The 13697-nt window shown below is 36.5% G+C and overlaps 1 long non-coding RNA gene and 1 pseudogene across 1 annotated transcript; both read right to left on the reverse strand.

The window, feature by feature from the left end:
- Positions 1-291: 291 nt before the first annotated feature.
- Positions 292-1154, reverse strand: LOC113507018. The gene is made up of 3 exons (XR_003401787.1): positions 1130-1154; positions 651-736; positions 292-372 (listed from the first exon to the last, which is right to left on the reverse strand). It is a non-coding gene; the product is annotated as an uncharacterized LOC113507018 (long non-coding RNA).
- Positions 1155-2769: 1615 nt separating this feature from the next.
- On the reverse strand, positions 2770-13256 carry LOC113507017 (annotated as a pseudogene).
- Between the last annotated feature and the right edge of the window lie 441 nt (positions 13257-13697).

Here is a 13697-nt window from a genome sequence, read left to right on the forward strand (position 1 = left end):
ATCAAGTACAAATATTTTGTCATTTGACTCCAATAGTATCCAGCCTTTTTGCTCTAATGTGCGATACTGCTCATCACTTAATGTTATCTGTAATTTAATGAGAAAAATTGACTGTTTAATACATAAAGGTCAAGCATAATGAGACATGCAATTTAAAGACATACAGAGATTATATTATTGATTTTGGATGTTGCTTTTTCCAGATCATCATGTCAAGGGTGTTTGTATTTATAAACAAATATAAGAGCAAATGATCAAATTACCTCAGTAAAATTATTCCCCTGTTTTGGAGTTATGTGTCACTACATCAACATCAACATCCTGTGTGCTGGGCTGTTTGTTGAAGTGATTCACTACAACATCTTCATCCATCTGAAAGGAATACAATAAATATATGATACTTATTATTATAAATATGAGCATCAAAAAACAGATTCTTATTTCTTTTGTTTACTTGTTACATATCAAGATGAAAGTTATCTGTTCAACATGAATACAGCTTATTATTGCTATGATATTGATAGTATATTGTTGAGTGAGGTAGGCATTAAGTAGCACAATTAATTAATGTAACTTAGGGACTAAAAAGACTTGTGTTCCGGACTTTACATATTCAATTTGTAACTGAATAAATATATTTTGATAAATACCTGCTCAGTAGTGTTGCTTGAGCTTGGTTGTAACAGATAACTGTTGGTATATAAACTATTCTCTCCTTCTGGTAGTATAAATGGATCTGAAAGAAAATAACCATTATAATTACAAACAGTTGAAAATAAATATGGAAGTTATATGTTTAAAAAGTTTGTTGCATGATTTTGCAGCTTTTAACAATAATAATATCAGCTGATAAATGTCTCACAACTGCACACAGGTCTTCTCTTATATTTGCAATAAGCATTATTGATTAAGCACCATTCTTGCTCAGTGCATGTTGGCAATTCAAAATCAAACATTTAAAAATACATGTTTCTTGAACATATTTTACAGTTTTTATATAGTCACATTTTTATCAGCCTGTGCTGGGATTGAACCTGGCCTATTAATTACTTAAAAATAAAAGTTTGTTTTGATTCACATGCTTACATTTTGCTTAAGGGTTGATGAGGACATCATTAATATTACCTACCTGATACAGATATGAGTTCTCCAGGTTGTCAACATCAAACAAAGAACTGTTGTGAGGACACACCATACACAGTGCACGGCTGAACATCCTCCAACACTTCCTTCACATTCTGGACTTGAGCTACATACTGGATCTGTCTGTTTACTGAAAAATATAATTATTTTAGAGATTATATTAGTATTGAAGGCATGAGGTTTATTGAGGCAGTAGTTTTAAAATTATTGGAAATATTGTTAGATATAATAGAGTAAAGATCTTATCAATATTTCAAAGGAACATAAAACATGTGCAATTATTGTTTAAAATTAAAATGTTGCATTTGTATTAAGCTAATTTAATGTGTTATCAGAAATGAACTATATCCCATCGCACAATCGACTTATTTTATACATTTGAGAGATACATTCGTATGCGTACCTTCTGTGAGAAATAGAAAAATAGAAAAATAGAAATAGAGAAATAGAAAAATACTTACACAGAAAAGTGCCATCATCTTGAACTACAACGAACTGATCTGTATCAGCTTCATTACTACTCGCTGGTAAAAAACTCATAAGTTTCATAAGTATTTTTATCCATTTTTATATAAAAGAGTTAATAATATTTCTATAATCTGATAACCTACGAATAATCGAGCTTTTCGTACTATTACTTAACTATTTTATATTACTATCCTACGCGACTAACAAAACATAGACATTTCACATACTAAATATACTTTCAGAAGTAAAATACTGCCATTCTTAGTTGAAAAACGAGTTTAATATTATAAAAATAAATAATAGAAGGAAATTCGTAGATTTGTAAACAGTCACTTTGACAGTCAGAGTTGACACTTGATTTTATTTTTTTTGACATAGGTTGCGTTCACTTTTTTTAGACGATTTTTTAATGCTGCCATGTTAAGGTAGTGTAAAATCAAATACATAATTAAGCGTCGCAAATGCTTCACAGTTTACAGTATTTTTTAAAGCGAAAACATAATCTTTTAGCTCTACTGCTTGATGAACAGGTGGCGTATAGGTTCCCAATGACCATATGCTGTATTAATTCCTTGTACATAATGTCTTTCTCAACACAGGTCGCACAGGCTTCCCACTCACTTAAACTAAATTTGTAAAACTCTGCGTCGTTACGTAAAAATTGTTTTACCATAGGCAAATCTTGGGCGCACCCATAATATACTATAACACCTTTTTTTTCGAGCAGTTTCAGCATTACATCTTCGTATCTTCCTCCTAAACAATTTAAGGCCAACACCGGTCTGGTTAAAGACGTATCGAGACCCGAAAGTTCCTCAGCTTCTTCTAAAGTATATACTGCAGTAGCACCCATTTTTAAAAGATACTTCTTGACAGCCTCATATCCACAATGATTGGCAACAATGTTAAAAGTATTAATGCCCATAGCCTTACAGAGCTGTATTATACATTGACCACATGGACTATTGGCCGCGTTTTGAATTACAGTATCGCCATTCTTCATAGATCTAAAATCTTTAAGTAACCTGTATGCTGTACATGGAGCGATTGTTAGCATACAAGCTTCAGCAAGAGGAAGATTATGAGAAACAACGTGAACATCAGTTTCATGATAAATACCGTAGTATCGCCAGGAGCCAAGCAACCTGGATGATAGTACTACTCTGTCACCAAGATCAACTCTATTGACGTGTCTGCCAATTTCCACAACATCTCCAACACCTTCATCTCCAGGCACACTTGGTAAAGGGGGAAGGGAGGGCTGTTTTCCTGAAATTAAACATTCTAATTATTTCCCATTTTAGTATTATAATATAAGATCTAAGTATATTTTTTTATTTAATACGCTCGGTTCTGTTTAACGTCAAGAAATTATTGTTTAAAATAAAATAAAACAATTAAATACAATAAACTATTTTATTATTTTAACAGCCTAACACAATGCAACATTGTCTACATACTAAAGTCAAGAATATATTTACAGCCAATAAAACCCTGAGTGGTCAAAGTATTGCCAATAGCTTCTTCATACTTATCAAATTTGATCATCTTGTGTACAGGGGCTTTTAATTTCTGTTCACTGATCAGTGAAATTAATTCACACATCATTTTTTCCTTTTCAGCAGGATCACTTTTCTCATTCCATACTGTCATCCAGAAACCAAAGAAAGACAAGTTTTTGAAAATAAATGCTGATGTTGGTACTGTCACGGGATCTCTTGACATGCCTCCATAGGTGACCATCTTGCCGGAGTGTTGCAAGTGTCTTGACATTTCTAATGCATTTTTCCCTCCAACACAGTTTAAGGCAAGAATAGGCTTGTCAATTTTCTTATCCTTAAATATAGTTGTTTTTCTCACTTCTTCTTCTGTAAGTACATATGTTGCACCTAAGTTGAGTAAATAGTCCTTTAATTGTGACCCGCGGGTACGCGTGAGGTGCGGTCGCGTCATTCACCTACGGTGCTAGAAAAATGACGTCGAACTCGAAAGTAATTAAGTGCAATAACTGTAACATTGTGATATGTGAGGTGTTAGCCTATGTCCAGAACAAAATGGATGTTATGGATGAGGAAAGCTTAATGAGATTGTGTGTCACAAGTTTTTCTGAAGAGGAGATTGAAGCGGCTAAAAACTTGCTTTTCGATTCGATCACTACTACAAGACGTAAAATTTCGCGTAAGAGAGAAGGAAAATCACAGAGGGATCTTGCTGATATAATTACATTATTTAAAGAAACAGATCCGGAATTAGTACCCATATTTGTTGCTCGGGAACTACATAAATTACCACCAATATCGTTTGATCATCTGGATGCAAGTAAACTTCTGAAGGATATTTTGTTGTTGCAAAACGAACTAAAGATTATTAAGGATTCCTACGTGACTAACAAACAGTTAGATGATTTAAAATTACATATTGAGCAGTCCAAACACCAAACATTGGATTGTACAATAACTGATCTACCTCACAATACAGAAAAGCAAAACATAGCGATGACGCAGTCGTTGGCGGGTTGTCGCGAGCAAAGCGATGATACTCCGTCCCTGTCATACGCGGAATGCATCAATCGGTCTCTCGCTCTCTCACATACAAGCACGCGCGTGGAGGCCTCAACCGCGGTTTCGACACAGGTGCAACGCAAGCGCGCGAATCCTGAGCGCCCGAGTGTCGTACCGGAGACGGCGCGGTCTATATCACAAGCGATAAGCGGAAGCGAGAAAATACAACCAGATAAAGAAGAGAAGAATGGATGGACAATTGTACAAAAAAAGAAGCCAAAGTACAAGTTTGCAGGAAGTAGAGGAAAAGCGGCTTCGGATGTGGATATGAAATTTAAAGCTGCGGAAATAAATATTCCATTATTTATATCCCGTGTAGCTAAAGAAGTTACTGACAGCGACATTGCTGACTACATTCTGTCCAAAGACTCAAACTGCAGTAACAATAAAGAAAATTATAATGCAAAAGGAAAGAAATTATAATGCATTTAAAATCTTTGTACCACACCACAAGCTCGCAATGTTTTTAGATGATAGTCCTGTGGCCAGAAGGTGTGTCTTTTAGGCGCTTTGTTTACTTTAATAAAACTAAGAAGGCCGAAAACAATGTTGTGAATAGTGATGTGATACAAAACAATTAATAATGGGTATACAAACAAATACAACTGCAACAACTACTTTATTTAAATTTGTCAGTTTTAACTGTAAGTCGATAAAAAGATCAATTGATTGTGTCAGAAAATTGTGTCAGTCGGCGGATATCATAGCCTTACAAGAGACCTGGCTACTTCCCTATGACATACCGATACTGGGCACTGTTGACCAGGAGTTCGCATACACGGGCACGTCAGCAGTGGATATTTCAAACGGTGTTTTGAAAGGAAGACCTTACGGTGGCGTGGCAATACTGTGGCGTAAAAGTGTGTTCAAAGAGGTGACTGTTATCGAGTGCAATAATCCGCGTATCAGTGCAATAAAAGTGTCTATGAAAGACCGCGCATTTCTTGTGTTTAGTGTTTACATGCCGACAAATGGAATAGACAATTTGGAGGAGTTTACGACATGTTTTGGCGAGGTATGTGCGATAGTTGATCATTACGCTATAGAATCTATTTACGTACTAGGAGATTTTAATGCTCATCCGGGAGAACTGTTCGGTAACGAGCTAATTAATTTATGTATGGACCAACAATGGTCCTGTGTGGATATAGATGTGTTAGGAAGTGTATTAAGTAATTATACATTTATAAGCGAGGCTCACGGGTGTGTGAGGTGGCTCGATCACTGTGTTACTAGTCATTCTGCCAAACAAACTATTAAGAATGTATTTATTAATTATGACACGTTTTGGTCTGATCATTTGCCCCTAGTCATTGGAGTGTGAATTAAGTGCAATTATATGTAAAAATAGTAATTATAATAAAAATATAAAAAATAAAGCTGTTTGGGGCTATAGAACTAAAGAACAAATAAAAAGCTATACCAAATTGTGCAATAGTAAACTGAAATTAATAGATTTTCCTGTTGAATTAAGAGAATGTAGTTATGATATTTGTAATTGTAAGGAACATAGAAATTGTCTAGATAAACTATATAAGGATATAATAATAGCATTAACAGACTCAGCCATTAACACTTGTGAAACTAAATCTCACTCGCGTAAGAAAAAACATGTAATAGGATGGAATAAGCATGTATGTGAAGCTCACAGGGAAGCTAGGAGTAAATTTTTATACTGGGTTTCTCAGGATAGGCCACAATCCGGTACTATATATGAAGAAATGTGTGAAAGTCGCAAATTATTTAAAAATAGATTAAAGTGGTGTCACAATAACAAAGAACAGATAAAAATGGAAATTATTTCGGAATGTCGTGCTTCTAAAAACTTTAGTGATTTTTGGAAAGCAACCAACAGTTTAAATCATAAGACTGGCCTTCCAGTGAGCGTGGGAAGTGCGAGTGATAGCAGAGATATAGCTGAACTGTTTAGAGAACATTTTACCACTAAGTCTCCACTGGGTTCTTCGTCTGCAGATCCTGGGTCCACCATGACCGGTGAATTGTATAGGGTGTCTGCTAAACAAGTTCGACAAATTGTGAGTAGCATGTCTAGGGGCAAGTCACCGGGTCATGATGGACTCAGTATCGAGCATCTAAAATACGCTGGTGTTCATTTACCGCGTGTGCTGGCAATGTTCTTTACCTTATGTCTGAATCACTCGTACTTGCCTATAGACCTTATGAAAACCATCGTAGTACCAATAGTTAAAAATAAAACTGGAGATTTGTCTGATAAGAACAATTACCGACCGATTTCCTTGGCTACAATTGTGGCCAAGGTGTTGGACAGTGTGCTCGACTCAGAACTTGATAAAAATATTAATATTCATGATGCTCAGTTTGGTTTTCGCGCGGGACTTTCCACTGAAAGCGCAATTCTGAGTCTGAAGCACACTGTCCAATACTACACGGAAAGAAGTACACCTGTGTATGCATGCTTTCTTGACCTCTCCAAGGCATTTGACCTTGTGTCGTATGACTTGTTATGGGAGAAACTCAAGAAAACCCGCGTGCCTACACAGGTACAACGGATTTTTCATTTCTGGTACCAAAACCAGAATAATTATGTAAGGTGGGCAAATGCCTTCTCGGACACGTACAGGTTGGAGTGCGGGGTGAGACAAGGTGGTTTGAGTTCTCCTAGGCTCTTCAACTTGTACGTGAATGAGCTTATAGTTGGGCTCAGCAGCACACGAGTGGGATGCTGGATTGACAACATTTGTATGAACAACTTTAGTTACGCAGACGACATGGTGCTGCTGACCCCAACTGTAAGTGCAATGAGGCAGTTGCTTGCAATATGTGAAACATATAGCATTCAGCATGGATTGATGTACAATGCTAAGAAGAGCGAGTACATGGTTTTCAAGGCCCCCGGTAAATGTACATTGAATGTGCCCGCAATAAAGCTAAATGGCATTGAACTAAAGCGGGTAGAAAAGTTTAAATATCTTGGACATTACGTTACAGAGGACCTTGAGGACCAGGTTGACATAGAACGGGAACGTAGGGCATTGGCGGTTAGAAGTAATATGCTGGCCCGCAGGTTTGTGCGTTGTAGTAAACAAGTTAAAGTCACTCTATTTAAAGCCTACTGTCAGACTTTCTACACGTGCAGCCTGTGGTTCAGATATACGCAGAGGACGCTCAATGCCTTACGTGTCCAATATAACAACGGGTTTAGGATGTTGTTGGGGTTGCCCCGTTTTTGCAGTGCCTCCGGTATGTTTGCGGAAGCCAGGGTAGACGGCTTCCACGCGGTAATACGCAAGCGGCTCGTATCACTACTGAGCAGGGTCAGGAGCAGCACCAACAGCATCCTGCAGGTTATTGCGGAAAAGCAGGACTCAGACATCCTGAAAGCATTTATACGCGCACAAATTTTACTATAAATCTTATTATTTTGTAATTATGTATGGACATTGTTCTGAAATAAAGATTATTATTATTATATGTATCTCTTTTCATTCACGGGCTAACTTCATGAGAAGAGACCCGGTCCTTTTTAAAGGCTTGAACGGGGACACAGGTCCAACGCACAGAGGCCTTCTTGAGAACTTTAATATACAATGTGATGGGGCATCTACTAGGGATAATTCACCTCCGCTCTATGGGAGAACAGAGATGAAGAATCCAAAGTAGATGCAAAACTATTGCAATATGTATGTAAAACTAAATAGGCTATTATATAAATGAGACATGTTAAGTGGACCAGTTCTTTAAAATTATTCGGAGAACTATGGCACCTGCCTTTCTACACATGGTAATGCAAACAATTAGGCAGGCGGTGACTCGCCGCTCACTAGATGGGCCCCCTATAATACCGTCACGATTGACAGCAGGTGGGCAACACCAGTGCGAGCGGCTAGGGGTGTAGAGAGGTGCGACACCGATTTCACCATCGCGGGTCACAGACCCGGAGCGGGTTTCCTCGTTATTACGCCATTAGACACTTCCACCCCCGAGCATATAGCTCTAGCGACCCCTCTCTAGCCAGCCAGTTAAGGCAAGAAAGAGCTGGGAGTCCCCATAAAGAGTGACCCCCTGGGGTATTCAGGTTCCGTTGTGTCGCTACTCACAAACAGCTCGCCACAAGCTGCCCTGCGGATGTATGCTCCTACATAGACCTTCAGATACATTTTTTATTTATATCTCAAGGTTTGAAAAGCATACTAATGTACCCTCTGGTCATGCGTTATTCCCATGGAGAGAGAGAACGACTAGCCCCGAGGGGTTTATTATTATTATTATTATTATTATTATTTCCTTGTTAGAAGATTGACAAAAAAACTAAACCCTTTTGGTATAGAATACATGACAGGTTTCGTCATATGTCGAGTTTCCCCAATATCCACGTCATAAAGTACGTAAAACATAGGCATCATAGGCTTACGTCATGAGGAAAAATGAAATAGGTCATGACACTTTACATTTGCTGTTGTCATACTTGTGATAACTAGTTACTAATAATAAGCTAGAAGGTCTGACAACCAGTCTAACTAAGGGGTGTTGTGTTGCCCAGGTAACTGGGTTGAGGAGGTCAGATAGGCAGTCGCTCCTTGTAAAAACACTGGTACTTAACTGCATCCGGATATATCAGATGCCGACCCCAATATAGTTGGGACAAGGGTAAGTGATGATGAGATTGACGTATTGTACTATCCCCGTTTATACATCAAAATGCCGCGTCCATTATTAAGGAACAAATAACTTTTAAACCGTTAAGGTCTTAAAAGTTTAACCTCAATGCTTTTTATTGTTAGAAATAACAGAATTTTACTGGATATCTACGTGCGCACGTAGAAGGTTTAAGAAGGCTTTACACTGAACTGAATTGTGATTCTTTTAGCTTAGCCCTGAACTATTGCATCGTAATAAGTCCTTATGTTCCGTCATAGGGATGGAATTTGGGAACAAAAAATATAATTTATATTCCTGCCGTCAAAAGACAGACTAGACGGGCCTGTTGGTTTAGTGGTTAGCGACCCTGACAGCTATACCGGAGTGTTCGATTCCCGCCCAGGACAAATGTTGTGTGACGAGCATGATCATTTTGTTCTGGTGTCTGGGTGTAATTTATCTATACAATGTATGTATTTAGAAAATATATAAGTAAGTTTATCAGTTGTCTGTCTAACACAAGCTCTGCTTAGCTTGGGATCAGATAACCGTGTGTGAGTTGAAAAAAAAACATAATATTATCCTCCAGTTCTATACGTTATTCTTCCCTCTAGGTACTTGTGTATGTTCTAAGCATGAGAGGCATCATTTAGCCTCACTAATTTAATGATTACCGTAGTCCCAAAGAGCAACGGAAGGAACATGGGTAGGTTTTAATTAGCAAAAGCCTGATACTGCCTATCAAGTATCACTCAACTCAGAGCGAAAGTTTCCCTTTACGCAAAATTACTTGTCTACCCGCAGTCCTATGCAAAGCGAAAGATATTTGATGATTTACCATAAAAAAGGGCTCTTATTCAATAGTGTAATAACTCCTTTAGTTAACTGCAAAAGTTAATAAAATAATCTTAACTATCCGCTTACTGTTCCCAATCTTATTGAGTGTTTAACAACTCTTGGTTCCGTTAGTTTACGATAAAAATACTGAACTCTTTCTCACCATCTTCAACACAAACTTTTATATATTTAGTATTTATATTATACACGGTGATTTTTTAGTCGTCTTACAAAAGCAGCCCAGTTCATGTATCCAACGTAAAATACCCCTAGGCGCGATTATTGTTTTTTTATCATTAACTAAGATAATAAGTACGAAGAAAAATTAAACATGAGAAATCTGAAATATACTCTTAAAAAATGATATAAACGCCGCCGCCCGCGCCCCTCACTATTGTTACAAGGCTCAGATCGCGCTCGCAACAGAGCTGTGTTTCTAAAAAACAACGCATTGCATCATAATATTGAATAAAAATTGCATTTTAAATTTATTAAAATCTCATAAATACCTATTTTTTATCATGAACGTGTTCTAGTCATTGGAAACATGAACTGGGCTGCTTTTGTAGACGACTAAAAATTCACGGTGTATTGTGGCACAATGTAACTATTTATTTGTATCCAATCCTGTTCTTGTGTGGTTTGCAATAAAGAAATACTATCTATATATGTTTTAAGAGCTCCCATTAGTCTTTGCACTTGGCTGGTGTTTTGTGGACATGAGTGTCGATTTTATGCCCAAATCCCTTTTTTTTGCATGAGAAAATCAAATTACTGTTGCAAGTTACCGCTGTGAATAAATGTCCAGGTACCATCTTGGGCTAGCTTGGTGGCAACAGGCTTCAAGTGGCTTTCCTTGAGGGACTGACCCATGGACCCCAAGGACGAGTTAAATGTATGGTGGTGTGCCCTAAGGTACTATACTCGTAAAATCAGTTTATCTTAAGTTCAGACTCAATAATTTAAATACAGTTAAAAGATGATTTTGTTAGAATAAGTTCTTGTTAGAGCATGTTATTGAGTTCCTGTATCAGTTTACAGCTTTTCCTAGACTAAAAAATAAATTAAAAAAAAAAATCGATGGCGTGAAAAACTATCTGTCACATTCAAATGACAGTTCCCTTTCGTGAACTACATTAAAAAAGTATTTACATACCCAACCAAATCCGAAAATAACATAACTGTATATTTACAACGAAAAATAACAAATATATACAACCCAACAACCATTTTACCCAAAACACAAAAAAAACAAAGACAATAAAACCTCCTTAAAAAAAAAGAAAACTAACCTCCTATCGCATCGGCAATGGGAAATAGTATACGGCCTATAATTGAAGTACCCAAATCTTCGTTTGAACATCCCTATGTTCAGTCTGCAGTGATCGTGGGAGCGGCAGCACCGATCCTCGGCGGCGTCGAGCCCAAGTTCCCCGTATTTCGCGCGACGTGCCCAGCGCCACACCACTTCGTCCCGGGCACTATGAAATTCTCCCTGAACGATCTTCGGGACCTGTTTTTGTAGGTTATGTTAGATTGTAAGTTTTTTTTTTAAGTTTGACAGGTGCTGTCAAATGAAAAAGCGGGTGGTTGCGTGGATGTGATGTATTACGGTGATTTTTAGGTTATGATTGTGAGACGAAAGCTTATGGTTATAGTGTTTATAAGGAACTTGAATTCTCTCTCTTTCAGTTAACGATAAAATCTTTCAGATTGCTTGATGTTCTGAAACTGTAAGATTACTCACAATAAGCGTGAATCGGCATATTCCGACTAGTTTAGAACCCAACCTTCATCATGAGCTGATGCGGCGGCGAGGTCGCGAGTCGAAACTAGTCGGGCTATCCGATAAATACGCGTAAGTGAACTATTAATAAATAAATAATTTTGAATCGGTCTCACGAGAGTTATTTTAATTATATCGTAAGATTGATTCCTTATTATATCCATTTATAAATTATCCTCTGTCTTGAAGTTAAATAATAAATTAATATGAAAAAAATTGCCGAATTCGCGCTTTGATTACGTAAAAATATAACTAAATTACGTCATTAATTTCTTAATTATCTCTCGCCATAACAAATAACATAATTGACAGATTACATTGATCATTTGTTATAGTTAATTATAAATTATTATTATCAAATTATGTCTGTTCATTGTAGAAGTATATTAGTTACGTTTCCTATTTAATTTGTTATTTATGTATGCATTGATAACTGTAAAAATAATATGACAATGAATGAATGAGTGAGCATAAATGAGTAGGTGATTGAATGATAGAGGAGTGCTGTAAACTTTTTTTTATGATACATGAGGTCAAACGAGCAGGCAGATAAATAATTTAGAATTAATTTAAATCTAGTTGGTATACAAAATTATTTTCGGTAAAAAGGTTTTATAAATATTTAAATGAAGTATCATTATCAAGTTCCTTGCAGGTCACTTTAGTGAAATTAATTGATTTCGTATTGCAAGGGACTTGACGCTATAATTGCCAAGTGACAAGAAACTTTAAAGAAAAGTGATTGAATGAGAGAGAGAATGATTTAAGTACAAATATAAGAAAACCATTTATAGCAGTTATTGTAAGAATGTCATTTTGCCTTGCTCGCTTATAGCAATGTTACATACGTAGATGACAGATGAGATTTATGCTATATGTGATGACGTTGAGAGATGCTTGCATTAATGTCAAATCAATGGCCTATGAAGCAGATAAAATTCCCCCCTTTATAGTATAAGTATTCAGAACAAGGTGGCGCCAAAAATAGTAGAAACGATAGTCTTAATGAGAAAAAGACTTTTTCTGCGTGCAAAAATACGAGAGTCTAAACACCGGTGGAAAAAAGTGAAGAGGTCATTCCATAGACTGGGTTTTAAATACGAATTTCGAACGTTTTTGAGAATGGAATCGAAAGGAGATGAGCGTCGTGAGGTTCGTTGCAGTGCATTCGAAATTTAAATTTCTTGAATTACTTTTACTGTTAGAAAAATGTCGGTCTGTTACTGTATGTTAAGTTTGGCTAATAAATAGTTCGAGAAATAATTAAATGCAGTTTTTTTTTCAATAAAGAAAAGTCATTCAAGATATTTAATATTTATGAAGTTCCCATTAAATACTAGTTACTATTCCCCAGTAACAAGTCTGAATAAAATAAAACGAATTTCCAAACGTTTCGAACGAATGAATATTGATTTTATTTTATTTATTTTTGTAAAAAGTAACAACTACCTAGCCAGAGAGGTCTCTCCAACTTTATTTTTATTTTCCATCATAAACTGCAGTTCCTTATGCCTCTTTAAGCATTCCATTTTCAAATTATCATAGTCCAGCCAACTTGAAATATCTGGCGGTAATCGCTCGCCATTATTCAATATTCGAAAACTAACATTACCAAAATGGCGGAAAAACTTTTCGTTTTCCATATTTTTTGGTTGATTATTAACTATTCTGTATATTTCTTCGTCTAAAGCTAATTTTAATTCTTTTCTTAATGTTTTTAGGAAGTTTCTGGCGGATTTGCCTTGCGTTACGTATTCGCAGTCTTGTATGGCGCCATTTTGGTTGTAAATCACTTGCACAAGATGGCGGCCGTCCGTCAGCTGACGGAGTTTTAACCCACTCTGAAACAAAAGAGATAAATAGATTAGTTTTTAACTGAATGCATAGATTTCAATAACTGGCGGTAGCCATGGTCGGTGTAAAAAAAAGGAATCGGTGTCTTAATACCTCATGTGCCTATATCCTACGATTATTCCGAAGAGTTCAGATCGTTAACATAATAATCAGGGCGCACATAAATCAGTCCTATAAATAATATTAGTAATAAAAGTATCCGAATCATAACTGTTAACAAGCGTCATTAAAATAGTTTTATACAATCATCACTGATTTGAATACAAGTTTTTAATGTTGTTATAAAGCACTAGCTGTTGCCCGCGACTCCGTCCGCGTGGACTTCAGATTACCATGCAGTTGTTCTCACTGTTTCAAATTAAATAAACCAAACACTCAAAAGCCGCCGTTAAGATATTTAATTATTTTTCAATCAACAATATTTAAGC

Source organism: Trichoplusia ni, unplaced genomic scaffold, assembly GCF_003590095.1.
Source record: "Trichoplusia ni isolate ovarian cell line Hi5 unplaced genomic scaffold, tn1 tig00000251, whole genome shotgun sequence".
NCBI classification, from domain to species: Eukaryota; Metazoa; Arthropoda; class Insecta; order Lepidoptera; family Noctuidae; genus Trichoplusia; species Trichoplusia ni.